Genomic DNA, 16,027 nt, shown 5'->3' on the forward strand with positions numbered 1-16,027 from the left:
AATGAATGAATGTTTGAATCCCATTCCCGCCTATCTTACCTCTTTTATTTCTCCCCCTACCCGAACCAGGGTTTGCATCCCCACCCCGCTGTGACTGGTGTGCAGTTGGTGAGAGTGAGTTGTATGGCTTTGTTTTTGCTGGTATTTTTAGTGATTATAGGACTGTTTAGGTGAGTTTGTCTGCTGAATCTGCTAGTGTGTCTTGTCCTGCCTCCACCTCTGGCACCTTCTATACTTTCATTACCCCCTACCCGAACCAGGGTTTGAATCCCATTCCCGCTTATCTTACCTCTTTTATTTCTCCCCCTACCCGAACCAGGGTTTGCATCCCCACCCCGCTGTGACTGGTGTGCAGTTGGTGAGAGGCTGAGGTAGCTTGTGGCTGTAAAAAGATGGTTGTTGTGGTGTGAGGAGCAGATCTATATAGGGAGTATAGGGAATTACTCACTGAGTCTGGTCCTTTATTTTATTATTTATTTTTTCGTTAGCACAAGTTTCTTGTGTTTACCTTGAATAGGGATGGCTCAGGTAATCCTGAAACATCCCATAGTTAAGCTGCTATAGGCCTAGACTGCTGGGGGGCCTCATCTGTCACACCTTTCCTCACTTTACTCTCTTTGTGTATATGTGATATTATTGTGGTCATTAACTTGTGTTTCCTTGTTCCAACAGATATCCTTTGAATGGTGTTACAGTGCCGCCGCCGGGATTGTGGATTGTGGAAATAACATGTGGATATTTGATAGCCTCATATATCCACATGTTACAAGGACTTTAACCAGTCTGTAATTGGGACACTCAAAGAGGTGTCATTAAAGCATAGATTTCCCACTGGGTGGTGTTTCTTCGAAGAAACGAGGACTTGCAACATTACTGAAGGCTTTTCTCTGGGGAGCTGTTCTCACACTTCTCCCAACTGCCTTCAGGTACAGTTGAGTTCGATTAACCAACTGGCTCCACTCTGTTGATCTGATGAGTTGAGGCTTGCCAGGGAAAGATGGCAGACAGACAGATGGTTCGTTTGTACCATGTCAGCACTCACAAAAAAAAGCTTTAGGGCAATTTCAACAAAGCAATGCTCATTTCTAACTTCTGCTGGCTGTTTGGAATAAGTCAGAACAGGTCATTCCAAAACTTGAGCACCGTCTTTGAACATGAAGAAGTTTTTGAGAGAAAAAGAAATGTACTCATGTGAGGATGCAGGGTCTTCAGATGTTAAGAATATTACCCACAGTTCATGTTAACATGTAAATAAGAAATCCAGCCACAAAAATTACCACCCCGTTGTTAAACTTTCGTAACCCTAACCAAGTCGTGCTGTTGTGTATAATAAAACAAAAGCGTTTTATATAGTGTTGTTGTGTTATTGACTGAATGTAACTTTGAAGTGAAAAAAAACCCAAACAGATGTAATATGTCGGTCTCGATCTTGCCCCCCCCCCTGTATCCCTCTTAGGTCGCTTTGAAGGTCAGGTTCTTTACAGGCCACGGTAAAATTGGTCGCCTTCGAAGGTATTAACAACCTACATGGCATATTCAGTTGGAAGTCTTGTTGAATTTTTTGTTGAACATAATGATTTTGTTGTCATCCATTCACCGGCCAAGTATTTTTCTTAAAGCACCTGCCCTATTCCAAACAATTTCCAGCAACAATTTTTTTACAGACATTTGCGCCCACGACACCAACGTTACAAAAGGTGCCGGCAGTGGTGACATCACTTTCCAGGATGACAGCGGTGACTATAAACTAAGCCTATAAATCCTAGCAGTTTGTCTGATACCGGTGGTATAGGGTATTCAAAATACAGCAGAATTCTTGTGCGTAATCTGAGGGGTTGTATTCTTGTTTTTTAGGCAGGGTTTTCCAACCATTACGCGACAGAGAAGAGTATTCTTCTGCATTCTTATGCCGTGTTTGTGAGTTTTCTATCAAGGTCATTTATAAAAAAAAATGATCGGTTGTGTTGTTTGCGCTGCAAGGAGCTTGATTGTATTTTCATCTCCCGGGCACATGAATAAATAAATACCCTTAGTATTTGTAAAGCACCTTGAACTGCCTCGTGTACGAATTGTGCTCTACAAATAAACTTGCCTTGCCTTGCTTTAGCAATGCCGACATGATTTTATCAGGCAACAATTTGGAAAGAAAACATGCTTAAAACTTCAGGAGTTTTTAGCCGGCTTTCTTTTTTAAAGGCTGCATCGTGTGCACATGTGGAACCCACACACAAATACACATGGGCTGGAGTGTCATTCAGAACAAATAATACAGCTGCATGAGCCTTTACACTTGTAGTCATCATCAGGCACATTTTGTCACTAACACTGCCTCAACGCATTGGTGTCACAATAGCACATCCCACACTGCAAACAGCATATCACGACCTGATCAGCCACCCACACGCTGTCACAGATCATAATTGTCTGGAGCGAAGGACTACTGAGAATGACTCAGCTGACTTGACCTATCGCTGTTCGTCATCTCATTCTGGGACTGTCAGTTGTGCCTGCTGACTGTTACAAACAGTTCAGGTAATGAAAATAAATTTTGAAAAGAAGCTAGAGTTATAACAAATTGCCACAGGCTGCTTTTTCAGTATTCTCATAGTTTCATATAGAAGTAATATGCTGCGAGAGGATTAATGCCTCCAGCCGGCACTGCATTACCATCTAATAGAATTTATTTTCAGAGTTTTAGAGGAAAAAAAAACATCCTCAGATCACTCCCCATATATATTTTCCTTAAAGGTATTAAATTTTAGCGGGAACTGTTAGGATCTGCCTCAGTCCAGCCGTCTAAATCTGTATCTGTATACTCTTATGGATTTTCCCTCTTGCAATTTTTCTCTAATCCTTTGCTTCTTTACCAGGTGGGGAAGACTGTAAAGCTCTTAAAAAAATACCAATGATGAGAGGATAAATGAAAAGCTGGCAAAGACTATCAGAGGAGTTGAAAGTTCAGTTTCAAAAACAGAAGCAGTGGGACCTGAATTCATTTGGCCAATCAGCCTGTTTTTGCAACATCAGAGACAAGAGAATCAAAAGAACAAAATCATACACCTGGATTCATTTTAAAATGCAGTAACATCATCCTCATAGATCCGCGACGCCCGACTTGACAGTGGAAACGGCCTCAGGTGCATCTGCGCCAATTCAAGGACATGAGATCAAATCATTTGTGCCCATGAAGTCCTTTTTGCAGGAGCCCCAGAGGGTCTCCATCACCAACAGGCAATCTGCACAATTACCAAAACAGAAACATCAATGACATTATATACAACTCAAAGCCTGTGAGCAACTCAAAGCTCAGCCCTCAGGTCTCATCAGAGGCGGCGTTGCCTGGTTACCTGCAGTCGGTTGCTCGTGGAGCAGCAGTGTTAAGCACTGATAGAAAGGTCAGCCGTTGGTCCTGCCAAGTATTTTATCAAATCCCACAGCTGTATGGCTGCTGAGGATTGGAGCAAGTGTGTGTGTGTGTGTTTGTTGAGTGTCTGGAATCATTGGTGCTTGCCTGATTACCCATGCTTTTAATGCTGTCTTTAAACTTAAGAGCTAAAGGGATATTTTTGTTGTTCTTAAAGAAAATATATGCTTCATCCACGACTGAATATGTTTTTTCTGCCCGTGCTGTGCGATTGCTATTGGACTGTAAATCCCTGTTAGTTTGAAGCTTGAGAAGCACTCCAAAACTCCAAGTTTTTCTTATATATGATAAATAATTTGTCGTGTGCTGTTGTAGCAGCAGGCTTCATGCCAAGTAGTGATGAGAAGTGATCACCAAAAGGCCGAGCTGTTAAAGAGAAGCCTGTCAGGAACAATACAGAATAATAATTTGTAAGGGTACACTGTACAGGGCTTTGATCATATCTCTTAATCCAAATTGTAATACAATGTGCACGAGGATGAGTGAAAATGAAAACTCAGCAAATATGATTTTTGATAGCCACAACTGGAGTTTTTATTTGCCAAAATCATGGTATTCAAATCACATATCTGGTACTCAGTGGTGGAAGAGTTAAGAGTTTAAACTGTTACCTTTTGCTTAAATTACGGGAGTATTAGAGGGGTAGTGTGTTTACTGTGCGGCTGCTTCTTTTTGGATCAAATTTCACCCGACTCCCTGAATTATTTTAGCTCAGTTTTTTAGCCGTGCTGTTTGGAATCCATTGAACAACAATCGCTGACCCCCAATTCCAGTTGCAGCAACAAGTTTTGTTGGAGAAAAAGCTCTAAAAAAAGTGCACTGCCCCGAAAAAAACAGAGAAAATAAAATTCAACAGCTGGAAGGTGAGTACAAAGTATTTTGCTGCCAAAGAGGGAAAAAAATTCTCATGAATTAGGAGAAATTACTAAAATGAAATGCCAGTGTTGCCGCATTTCAGCCGGATGTGTCAATTTGTTACAGCATGGAAACAGATTTTATTTCATCAACTGCTCCCTGAAAGCCAAATTAGTCTATTAAAACATTAATTCCCTAAACAAAACTATGAATATGCTGGATGGGTTTCAAGAACCAGTTGTGCTAGGCTGAACAGCATGGACTAAACCCAATTTAACATAAACCATTCTTATAATAAAGACTGATAAGACTGTGAGGCGTAATATAGCAACGGACCGTCTCATCCACTTTGTCAGCTCCATTGTGCAATATCACACAAATCTCTCTATTGGAGGTCAATAGAGGCAAAGTTTATGTCGTGAGTTCTTAAATTATTTGATATTTGTGGGAGAAAAGGACAAGAGCAATCTCATGGAAATGTATGTTGTTCCTGGTTGAAAAATGTCGGCAGTGAAGAACTGTACTTCAGATGTGAAGAAGCACCTGCGGGATAGGCACAGCTCGACTTACAGAGGTGATGCTGTTGGAGCAACAGTGCCACCACAACTATGGCTAGCTTTAAATCGGTTTAAAGCTGCCGCTCTGAGTAAAATTAATCAACATAAAGTCACCACCTTTCCTTTAGGGCTAGTGACAAAATCCTAAGAACCATGGGCTTCAATTGGGTATGGCAGCTGCCACACCTTGGCTCCAGGGGAAAATGTAAATGTTCGTTTTTCTTTAAAAAAAAAAAATAATAATTTATGGAATTACTCTGTGTCAATTTGTATTGATTATTCTACTATTTAATACATATAAATTAAGTACAAATGAAATTCTGAACAACACAATCAATTCATCTAAGTATCATCTTCCCCCAACACTTGTATCCCCTTTTGAAATGTGGTATCTCCCAGCCCCCCCTCCCTCCCACGAGATGACGGAGCCTGGAGGTTAAAGTGTGCGCGCACACTGGTGTGAACTCACGTGCACAACCTCGTCCACAGAGGGGGAGGGACCTGAAAGTTGTATCAGTTCGAATTTTCCGACTTTAGACTCGGAATTTTGAAAACCTGCCGACGGCAGCTTTAAAGCTGATGTTATTAGCGGGATTTGTTGTTTGCTAATTAATGTAAAATATGAAAAGGAAGCAGAAAACTTTAGATTTATTTATCACCAAAAAAAGGGGTGATGATGGGTCCAATGTTGCCCCAGCGGCGGAGGAAGAAGGACCAGGTAGTGAAGGCGAGCTGTTAAGGAGGCTGTCCACTTTAGCACCTCCGCCGCTAATGCTAATGCTAACAGGGGGACGGAGACGAGTCCATTGTTATGTTAGCGGATATGTGAGTGGGACTGCATTTGCACACAGATAAGCTACATAGCAGACTTTTGTGGTGATTATTTGGTGGCCATGTATATTTATTGATTGATACTGTAGTCATGTGACTATAGTGACCTTGCCATACCTTAGCTTTGGCTGAATTGACGCCGCTGCTAAGAATCCGTTACACCACACGGATTGAGCCCAACTACTTGGGGTTTTTTTTATTTGCAAGTGTATCGATCGATTTGTAATTGTCGATAAAGTGTTGTAATGGGGGATATTGCTTTTGTCATGCCTATTTTCAGGCTGCAGATTCTCAGGTTATATGCCACAGATTAGGTTTTGGAATGCGGTAGAGCCAGTGTATTCAAAGGTAAATGTCGTCTTCGTAACCAAAGTGCGCAAAGAATTGCACAGGGGTGTTTAATCCCTTTATTGTATCTTAACCTATGTATTGAGACATAAATTGAATAATCTAATGAGAGCAGCTGTAGCTCAGGAGGAAGAGCAGTTGCCCACCAATCGGAAGGTTGCGGTTTGACTCCGACTTCCCCCGGGCCACATTCAAGACACTGAACCCCACGTTGCCTACTGATGCATCCCTCGGTGTGGGAATGTGTGTGAATGAGTGGGAAGCACGTTATGCATAGACTAAGACGTGCTGTATGAATATGTGTGAATAGGTGAATGTAGCATGTAGTGTTAGAAGGGCTTTGAGTGATCAGCTAGACTAGAAAAGCGCCATGAAAGTACAATCCATTTACCATTTACGCATCCTTAATGAAAAATTAAAATGTTGACCATTAAAAAGGGGTACATAGTTGGCAAGATCACATTAACATTTTTAATTTTCCAACTGCTTTGAATCTATTTTCACACATTATTCTAAATGTACCATGTCTGATTTACAAAGATCCCTTTCATTATATGTATTCAAAGCAACACAATGTAGGCAAGCATGCGTGCACAGCAGATGAATCACCACGGCAGGTTTGAGAGAAGAAATGTTGCTTTTAGAAGGCGAGGAAGGGGCAGAAGCATGAAGTGTGACATTGAAAAGACATGAGAGAGATGATGTGACTTAGCAGGCAGTCTGATGGCTGGTGGAATACTCAGGTGGTGCAATACTTTTCTTTTTTTAATTTTTCTATTCCCGTATTACCCCCTGCCATTGTTCAGCCCTGCCGGGTGCAGCTCACCTGCCCGCCCGACAGTTTTTGCAATGAATACGTTTAGAGAATCCACTATTTGTGGAACATGATGGATGAGGACTGCAAAAAAGAAAAAGAAAAAAAGCTTTACATTCCCAGCTAATGCCTTCCCCTTGACCCGCTCTCACGATACACTGTGTCTACACTGCATTTTAATGGGCTTTGAAAGATCTCATTTTAGCAGCTGACAAGTAAATGCAACTTTTAACAAAGGAGAGTCTCCCCGTACATTTTCATAAACACCATCCTTCTCCCACGAGAGAGCTGAGACTGTCGTAGATCGACAAGCAATCAGCCAACTTTAAGAACTGCTTACTTAGCCCATCACCGTTACTGAACTGTGCTGCTGTTAATACAGCTGGAAGGGATTTGTGGAAGTGGTTGAGCATAGTACTTGCCTCGTTCTTTCTGCTGCTCCTGTGATGTTTTGTCAGTCTGGGGAGACATTAGTGGGAGGAAATATATAGTGCAAACTCCCATCAGTCTTTAGGGAGTCGTGAGCGTAATGTTGCTTCGGAAGAATACATCAATCCATTCAACCGCAAGCTGTAAAAGTTTGTTGAACCAGTGTCTAGTGATTCCTGTGATAGTCACCCAAATGGATCCGGTAAAAAATTGTGATCCAAAATTAACATTGCAGTCTTTCCATTGGGAAAGGGGAGGCAAGTGAGTGTGCTGAGATATTAACGATTCACAGCAGACCTCCTGAGTCATGTCTGCATCTGCTTACAAGAAATTGCCATAAACTTTTCTGTCAAAACACATGTTTGTCTCTGTTGTTCCTCTGAAGTCTGAATTTTTATTTTTTATTTTTTGTTCAAACACCTACAAAAGGCATTTAGACACACAGTTGTGTATTTTTGCTGTCCTCTGACTCCAAACAGTGATCGAGGGGACGCAGGTGGCAACACACCGCAAGCTACATTAAATCGGGCTCCAGTTATCTGTTGTGTACTGAGAAGCACAGGTTTTTATTAAGCCCGTGTGTTGCTCTGTGTGTCATGGCAGTGAGAAGAAAGCTTGTTTCGCTGTAGCTTCCAGTCTCTTAGGAGGACAGGCACGGAGAGGGTGATAGCAATTTGCTTCCTCCACAGTTGCTAAAATGGAGGTATGGCGTGTTTGGTTCCATTAAATTTTTACTGCACGGAGAGGGAGGGCAGCGACCAGGCTGCTGTGTGCATTCCTCAAAGTTGACTTTACTGGTCCGCTGGGGGAGCAGTGGCGGGTAGGTTTTCACCAAAGGCTGAAGTGATGACAAACAGCATGAGAATTCATTAGAGGAGCTAAAGAAAAGGGAGCAGTTATAAAGAGCTGTGCAGTCTGCCGCTACTGTCCTTGAGGCTCGGAGGAAAAATTCTGCAACAGATCAATCAGTTATTAATACAGTCATTTAGTTCATGGATCCTCATTCTGTCTGTTCTTCGAGGTCGAATTAAGCAATGAATTAATGAATACATCAGTAACACTTGGCTTGAATTGATAAAGGATTATAACACATCATAAGCAGACGATAAGAACATAATGAGGGCATTAGCATCATAAATATTGGGACCTTATATAATATTTGCAAAATATGCCAAATCTCAAAGGATTTAGCGCTTTCTTGGGCAAAGGCATGACGAATGCATTTTCATGCTAAAGTCATCACAGAAAATAAACGTCTTTCTGTAATAACTATCATATGTTTGCAGTTTTCTGACAGAGGAAATGATTATGGGCACATGAGATTGCAACTAGAGCCATGACTTTATTGATGCGCCTCTTATCACTCAATATGCTTTCATTCTTCTCAATTCCAAGCTGATGAAGTCATTATGGCCGCCGCCATCAAACACGGCCAATTCAAATGAAATGGCACCATTCCCATGGTGGTTATCTGAATTCATGGACATGAGAAGTTGTGTTTATTTGAAGGGGTCAAATAACTAATTTTGATAGCCTCATCTAATCGAGCAAAACCACTGCAATCAGTCTCCACAAGAAATCTTCTAATGAGGAGCAATGATAACGTTGCTCTTGCAAGCGATGTAAAAATTAGAAGGAAAATGATTTTGTTGTGTCCGTTTTTTTTTCCTTTTCTCTTTCCTACACACACTCACAAGACTGCTTCTGTCATTTCAGACTGTGCAGGAGCTAATTCGGAGGGCGCTCTCTGTGCTTTACTGGGTCAGTCTAACAAAGTGTTGAGAGGGGCCTGAGCAGGCGAGCAGTCCCAGGGCGTATGACAAGCAAAAACAGTTTACTAGCACATTAAAAAGGGAGGATGTTTAGATAAAACTCTCACCAAACAGACTTGTCCAGCTTGTCCTGCAGTGGTTAGAAGAATGAAAGAAGGGGGGATTACACGCGTCATGGTGTTTGCTTAACGCTGCTGCAGCTGCTACTGTTTCACCAGCATATCATGCTTTTTTTGCTTGGCTTTCATGAAGTGGAGGAGGAGGATGAGTACATAAATGCACTGATGAGCCCACGTGAGTTCATAATATTTTATCACCACAATCCCAGCCATCCTCTTCAACGTCATCATCACCTCTGTCATCAGTACAAACTTAGTAACTGTAAAAATGTCCAGAGGATTGTCGAGGATTTTCGCACTCTTCATATGAAATAATTAGCCATGTTCGTGTTATCAGATTAATGTAATCCCATTTGCATGCATGTAAGTATGGAACGATAGGAGTGCCAATAATAATAAAAAAGAAATAAGAAAAAGTGGAAATGTGGGAAGAATTTCTTTATTCTTAATTTCTTAATTTTTTTTTTTTTTTACACATTTTCATTTTTCACTAATTTTGCTTTCGCTTTTGCACAGGTCAATGGTCGGCTTCCCGGACTGGTAAATAAACTGGCTCCTGTGTTTGAATTTAGAAGTAGCACACAGAATAGGAAAATGGCAAAAGCAATTTAAGGAAAACGCAAAAGCAGTTGACAAAAAATGGCATAGGCTGAAATGCGATTTAAGAAAAAAGATAGAAAACTATAAGAAAGCTTGAAGTATTTTAATTTAATCAAACTCAAAACACAAAGACAAAACAAAAAAAAATATTTCCACTCATGTTCCTTATGGGATTCCTCTTTATATTTGATTTATTCTCCTTAGCCTTGTAAACATGTATTCTTTTCTGTGGCATTCTTATCATTCCACTCACATGTTCGTCTACAGTAACACTTCTGCCAATGAGCTGGGAAAGAGTGATTCTCTGCATTTGCTGTTTTTCAGTTAACCTTCATGTAATACCCGCAGATTCTCGGCTCACCAGTGCACATTACAGTCTGTGTGAAACGGATTTCTTTTTCCTCTCAGCAGGCACCGCAACAAGCTAATCCCCTTCCTGCTAAGTTGTCCTAGCAGCCCATTACAGTCAGCTCACAGTGAGCCATGCCACTGTGAGCTGATGGCAACAGGACCTGATAAGCTACGAACATTCCTTTTGATTTTGGCAGTATGATTGGACCATCTTGCCTATCAGACCCCTTCAGTGGATCAGTGCAGGTTGAGCACCCACAAGAAAATCTCCCTGCCCTTTTCAGTCGAGTTTCAAACTCACTTATATTATTTTCACCCACACACGGTTCATGTGCGAATAGAATGCACCTGTCTTTAAAGTGGCCGATATATGGCTGCAGATTGAAAGAGAGATTGCCAGGCTCAGCATCTGTGACCTTCCTCCTACTACTCCCCCCCCTTCGCTGCTGCTCTTCTTGTCTATTTTGCAGCGATGCAATATTTTTCCGGCTCCGGGTATTTATCTGTGGCCCAAATATGCAGCTCCTGTCTGTCACGCAGTGCAGCAGGCATTTCGGCGGCATCACAAAGATGGATTAAGTCATGCGTTAAATTGCCTCTTTGAACGAAATGAATAAATAAATTTGAGGGAATAATTCCTTGACTGTTCACCATCTAATGTGAGTGTGATTGCATAATGCTGGTTTAAATGTTCCCTCTGCTTTGCTCTGTTCTATGTTGTGTTCCAGGTGGTGCTTTAAAGCCTCTACAATTACAATTCTTATGACCTGGTAGTGCAAAAAAAAGCTGTAACAGCATTTGTGTTGGAAATGTATTACCACACCTGAAATCACTCATGTCACTGTGGGTTCATCTAAAATCTACACAAGAAAGTCTTAAGTGTTGAAGTGACATTTCGCTACTTTGGGAAAAATATCAGTTAATCTTGAACTTAATGGCAGCAACACGTTGAAAAAAGTTGTGATGAGAGCATCAAAATGTTGCAAAGGCATATACTAAAAGGAACACACTGCAACTAGCTTAGCTTAATTGCGAACAGGTCAGTGACATGATTGAGTATAAAAAGAGAACCTGAGAGAGGCAGAGTCTGAAGCATCACCTGTGAGCACAGTTCACTGTGCCATCCACAAATACAGGTTAAGATTCTATCAAGCAAAGAGGAAGCCATATGTGAACATGACCCCAAAATGCTACCGTCTTCTCTGGGCCAAAGCTCATTTGAAATGGACTAAGGAAAGGTGGAAAACTGTTCAATGAAACAGTGTCATGTACAATTACATGCTACTATTACCATTATGTTCACATCTGATGTCTCTATTTTAAAAAATTCTAAAAAGGCCTACAACCGGATTTTAATTTCATTCAGTCTCAGCTTTCTTCTAACAAACTTTTACTTCATAGGTCAAAAACCTTCTTAATGCTTTTTGGTGTGAAGCAGAGCTTCAACTCCAGCCCGTCTTGTTTTTTGGTTTCGATCCTGTGAAAGTCAAAGAAATATAGTGGAGTTCATTCAAACTCCACATCGATCATGTGTCAAAGAGACGAAAACAATTTGTTTAAGAATTCTGCGTCTCTTCAAGAATGTTTTTCCCCTCACTGTTAGAAAATCACTTGTTTTTCGCCGTTTATATCACCAATCATGGATCAAGCTTACTTTGTTTCTTAGAATTCTAAAACGGATCTTTGTCATCTGAGTGTTGTATACGACCGACTTTGTAGATTCATATTACGTTGAAATTTATTACGCATCGCTGTACAAAGTACGACAGACTCAGGTGACTTTCACGTGGAAAAGGACCCTGGTTTTGCATTTGTCATTGAAAAATGCTTAGAAGTCCAAAGATGTCCTAAAGGGAGCATATGTTGCTCGAAAATCTCAATTAACTTTCCTGCATAAATGCAGTCTTCATAGAAGTGTAAATAAGCTCTGCCAAGAGTACTGATAAAATCCAGCACCATCACAGAGCTTGGACTCGCTTCTAATAAGTCTGTAATGTCCTTTTCTCCCCGAAAAAATATATATTCAACACTGATTGTTCTTACCACAGAATGTTTCCACTGTTTGATGGTCCATCCCAGAGAAGTCAACGCCATCTCTGGACAAGGTTAACATAAGGTTGGTTTTCACAGTAAAACTTTATTTGGTATTTTCGAATATGCATTTGGAGAATCATCACATAGCTTGACAAAAGGTTTCCACGATAAATTATCCCTTGCCATTCCTCCAGATGTTTTTAATGGTTTGATGATATTCAGTACTATATAGTGATCTATATATATATAGTCATATATATATATATATATGTATATATATATATCAGTCTTTGAGGAACATTGGGCCTCATGCAAGAACATTTTCGTATTTTTATTCTAAATTTCTCTCACTCTTTTCGTACGAAGGTCTCGTACGAACACGCCACGTCAAATTCAACAAACGCTCTTAACTTCGGAAAAAGTGTGTAAACGACCTGCGTAAATGATGAATCACACCTGTGCGTATTTAAGGGGCGCGTGCACGAGGATAGTAAATTTGTATACTCCACGCCCAAAATGATACCATATGTCATGGTTTTGTTTTAGTTTTCTGACCCACGTACAGAGTAAACTCAGGAGAACGATAGCAGTTCAAAAAAAGGTTTATTCTTTCTTTCCAAAGTGAGTGTAGGAATGAAGATACTTTGAGTTCAGGTATCACGGCTGGACCTCCAGTGGGCTCGGGATGAAGTCCTCTGGGAAAGGAAGGGGCTGAGGGATTCCAGATGGGTTATTGGGTTCTTGGGTTCTCAGGTGGCGGCAGATCGTTCCTTCCAGGATCGAGGAGGTGAGCGGAGGAGAGCGGACAGGGTTTGACCAGGCAGTGAGGCGGAAGCTTTGAGTCTTAGGTCCTGGCTTGGTCTGGACTGAAACTCTGGAGCTGGAGACGACTGTAGAAAACAGGCTTGGCACTTAAGGAGCTCAGGATACCTTGGGGAACAATAGCAAAGACACAACTGTAAGTAGTCAGAAGGCATGAAAACTTGGACCAAGAACTTGTAAGTTCAGGCTTGAAGTTACCACGTGTGGCAAACACTCAGGCGCCGAAGGGCCGGCAGCATGCTGCTTAAATGCTCCCCAGTAATGAGGAGTAATTGACCCCAGGTGCGCCTGATGGAACTCCTGCCCGTCTCCTGGCGCCACCTACTGGAAGGAAAGAGAACCCACTTCCAAAACCCCAACAGTACCCCCCTCTCAACGGCTGCCACCTGGCAGCCCTGGAGATGTAGACGGCAGGGAAGATCGATAATCAGAGATCAGAGTGGGGTCACAAATAAAAGACCGGGGCACCCAAGATCGGTCCTCAGGACCGTAGCCCTCCCAATCGACGAGGTACTGCCAACCGCGACCTCGCCGACGGGAGTCCACGATCCGTCGGACCGAGTAAACTGGATGTCCCTCAAAGACCCGGGCGGATGGAGGGGGTTCGGTCGGAGGGCACAAGGTGCTGGACATGACAGGCTTGATCCGTGAAACGTGAAAGGTGGGGTGGATGCGTAAAGAGGAGGGCAAACGTAGACGAACTGCAGAAGGACTGATGACAGACTCGATCACATAAGGTCCAATGAAACGGGGAGCCAACTTTTTGGAGATAGATTTCAGGGGGATATCCAGAGATGACAACCAAACCTTTTGCCCAGGAGCATATGTAGGAGCAGGGATCCGTCTTCGATCTGCAAAACGTCGATTCTGTGCTGAGGTACGTTGCAGGGCTGTGACAGTGTCTCTCCAAATCTTTCTGCAGCGGCGAATGTGATGAGAAACAGAAGTTACTGCAATGTTCTTTTCGTCAGAAGGGAAAAGAGGAGGTTGATAACCTAGGGTTGCTTCAAAAGGAGACAAACCTGTGGCTGCTGAAATGTGAGTGTTATGAGCATATTCCACCCACAGTAAATATTTGTTCCAGTCTGAGGGGTTGTTACTTGTGAGACAGCGGAGTGTGGATTCGAGTTCTTGATTCAGTCTTTCTACTTGGCCATTGGACTGGGGGTGGTACCCAGAGGTTAAGGAGACTTGGGCGTCGAGAGCCAGGCAAAACTGCTTCCAAACCTGCGATGTGAATTGTGGCCCCCGGTCAGAAAGGATCTCCAACGGAATACCATGAAGTCGAAAAACGTTTTTTACCAGTAATTGAGCGGTCTGGAAGGCTGAAGGAAGTTTCCTGAGGGCAACAAGGTGACAGGCTTTAGAGAATCGGTCTATGATAGTTAAGATGGTGGTCATACCTTTGGAAGGTGGGAGTCCAGTCACAAAGTCTATGGCAATGTGGGACCATGGCCGCTTGGGAATTGTTAATGGTTGGAGTAAGCCAGCTGGGGGACGATGAGACGGCTTATTCCTGGCGCAGATGGAGCAGGCGGAGACGTACTCTTTGATGTCCTTATGTAAAGATGGCCACCAGAATTTCCGGGAGATGAGCGCTATGGTTCGGCTAGATCCAGGATGGGCTGAGAATTTAGATGAGTGGTGCCAATGGATGAGCTGAGAGCGGACGGAAATGGGGACATAGGTCTTGTCCGGCGGACTGTTCACAGTAGCCGGTTCCTCTAGCTGAGCCTTACGAACGATCTCCTCAATCTCCCAAGTAATAGAACCCACAGTGCAGGTGAGAGGGAGAATAGGTGCCGGAGCTTTCTCTGAGTCATCTGGTGAAAACTGTCTGGATAGCGCATCAGGCTTGGTGTTCTTAGAGCCTGGACGGAAAGAAATTGACAGGTTAAATCTGGAGAAAAACAGAGACCAACGTGATTGGCGGGAATTGAGTCGTTTAGCTGACTGTATGTAGGATAGGTTCTTGTGATCAGTCCACACTAAAACCGGATGCTCCGCACCCTCGAGCCAATGTCGCCACTCCTCGAGTGCCAGTTTAATGGCTAGGAGTTCTCGGTCTCCAACATCATAGTTTCTCTCAGATGGGGAAAGTCTTCGGGAGAAAAACGCACAAGGGTGTAAGTTTTCATCAGACTCTGATCTTTGGGATAGGACAGCTCCGACTCCCGTATCTGAAGCATCCACCTCAAGGATAAACTGTTTAAATGGGTCGGGTTGGACTAGAATAGGTGCATTAGCAAACTTTAGTTTTAACTCGGAAAATGCCGTTTCGGCTTCAGGTGTCCAAGAAAAGTTTATCTTGATAGATGTCAAGGCGGTGAGTGGGGCTACAATCAGGCTATAGTCTTTAATGAAACGTCTGTAAAAATTGGCAAAGCCAAGAAATCGCTGTAGCCGTTTCCTGGAATCAGGAATGGGCCAATCCAGAACTGCCTTTACCTTTTCGGGGTCAGGTCGAACCTGTCCGCTCTCGAGTACATAGCCAAGGAAGGTTACAGAGGATCTGTGAAACTCACATTTCTCCGCCTTAACGAACAAACGGTTCTGCAATAATCGTTGAAGGACGAGGCGGACGTGTCTCTGATGGTCGGGAGTGTCTTTGGAGTAGATTAAGATGTCATCCAGGTAGACAAAAACAAATACATTAAGAAAATCTCGGAGGACATCATTCACTAGGGCTTGAAATACAGCAGGTGCATTGCAGAGTCCAAAGGGCATAACTAGGTACTCGAAATGGCCTAAGGGGGTCTTGAAGGCGGTCTTCCATTCATCGCCCTGCCGAATGCGGACTAGGTGATATGCGTTACGGAGGTCTAGTTTAGTGAAGACTGTCGCTCCCTGCACAGATTCGAAAGCTGATGACAGCAGTGGTAATGGGTATTTATTCTTCACTGTAATCTGGTTTAGGCCTCTGTAGTCTATGCACGGCCTTAAGGTTCCATCCTTCTTTCCAACAAAGAAGAAGCCTGCCCCTAGAGGAGAGGAAGAGTGTCGAATAATCCCGGCAGCTAAAGAATCATTAATGTATCTTTCCATGGCCTGGCGTTCGGGGCGAGAAATAT

Source organism: Odontesthes bonariensis, chromosome 24 (genome assembly GCF_027942865.1).
Source record: "Odontesthes bonariensis isolate fOdoBon6 chromosome 24, fOdoBon6.hap1, whole genome shotgun sequence".
Classification (NCBI taxonomy): Eukaryota; Metazoa; Chordata; class Actinopteri; order Atheriniformes; family Atherinopsidae; genus Odontesthes; species Odontesthes bonariensis.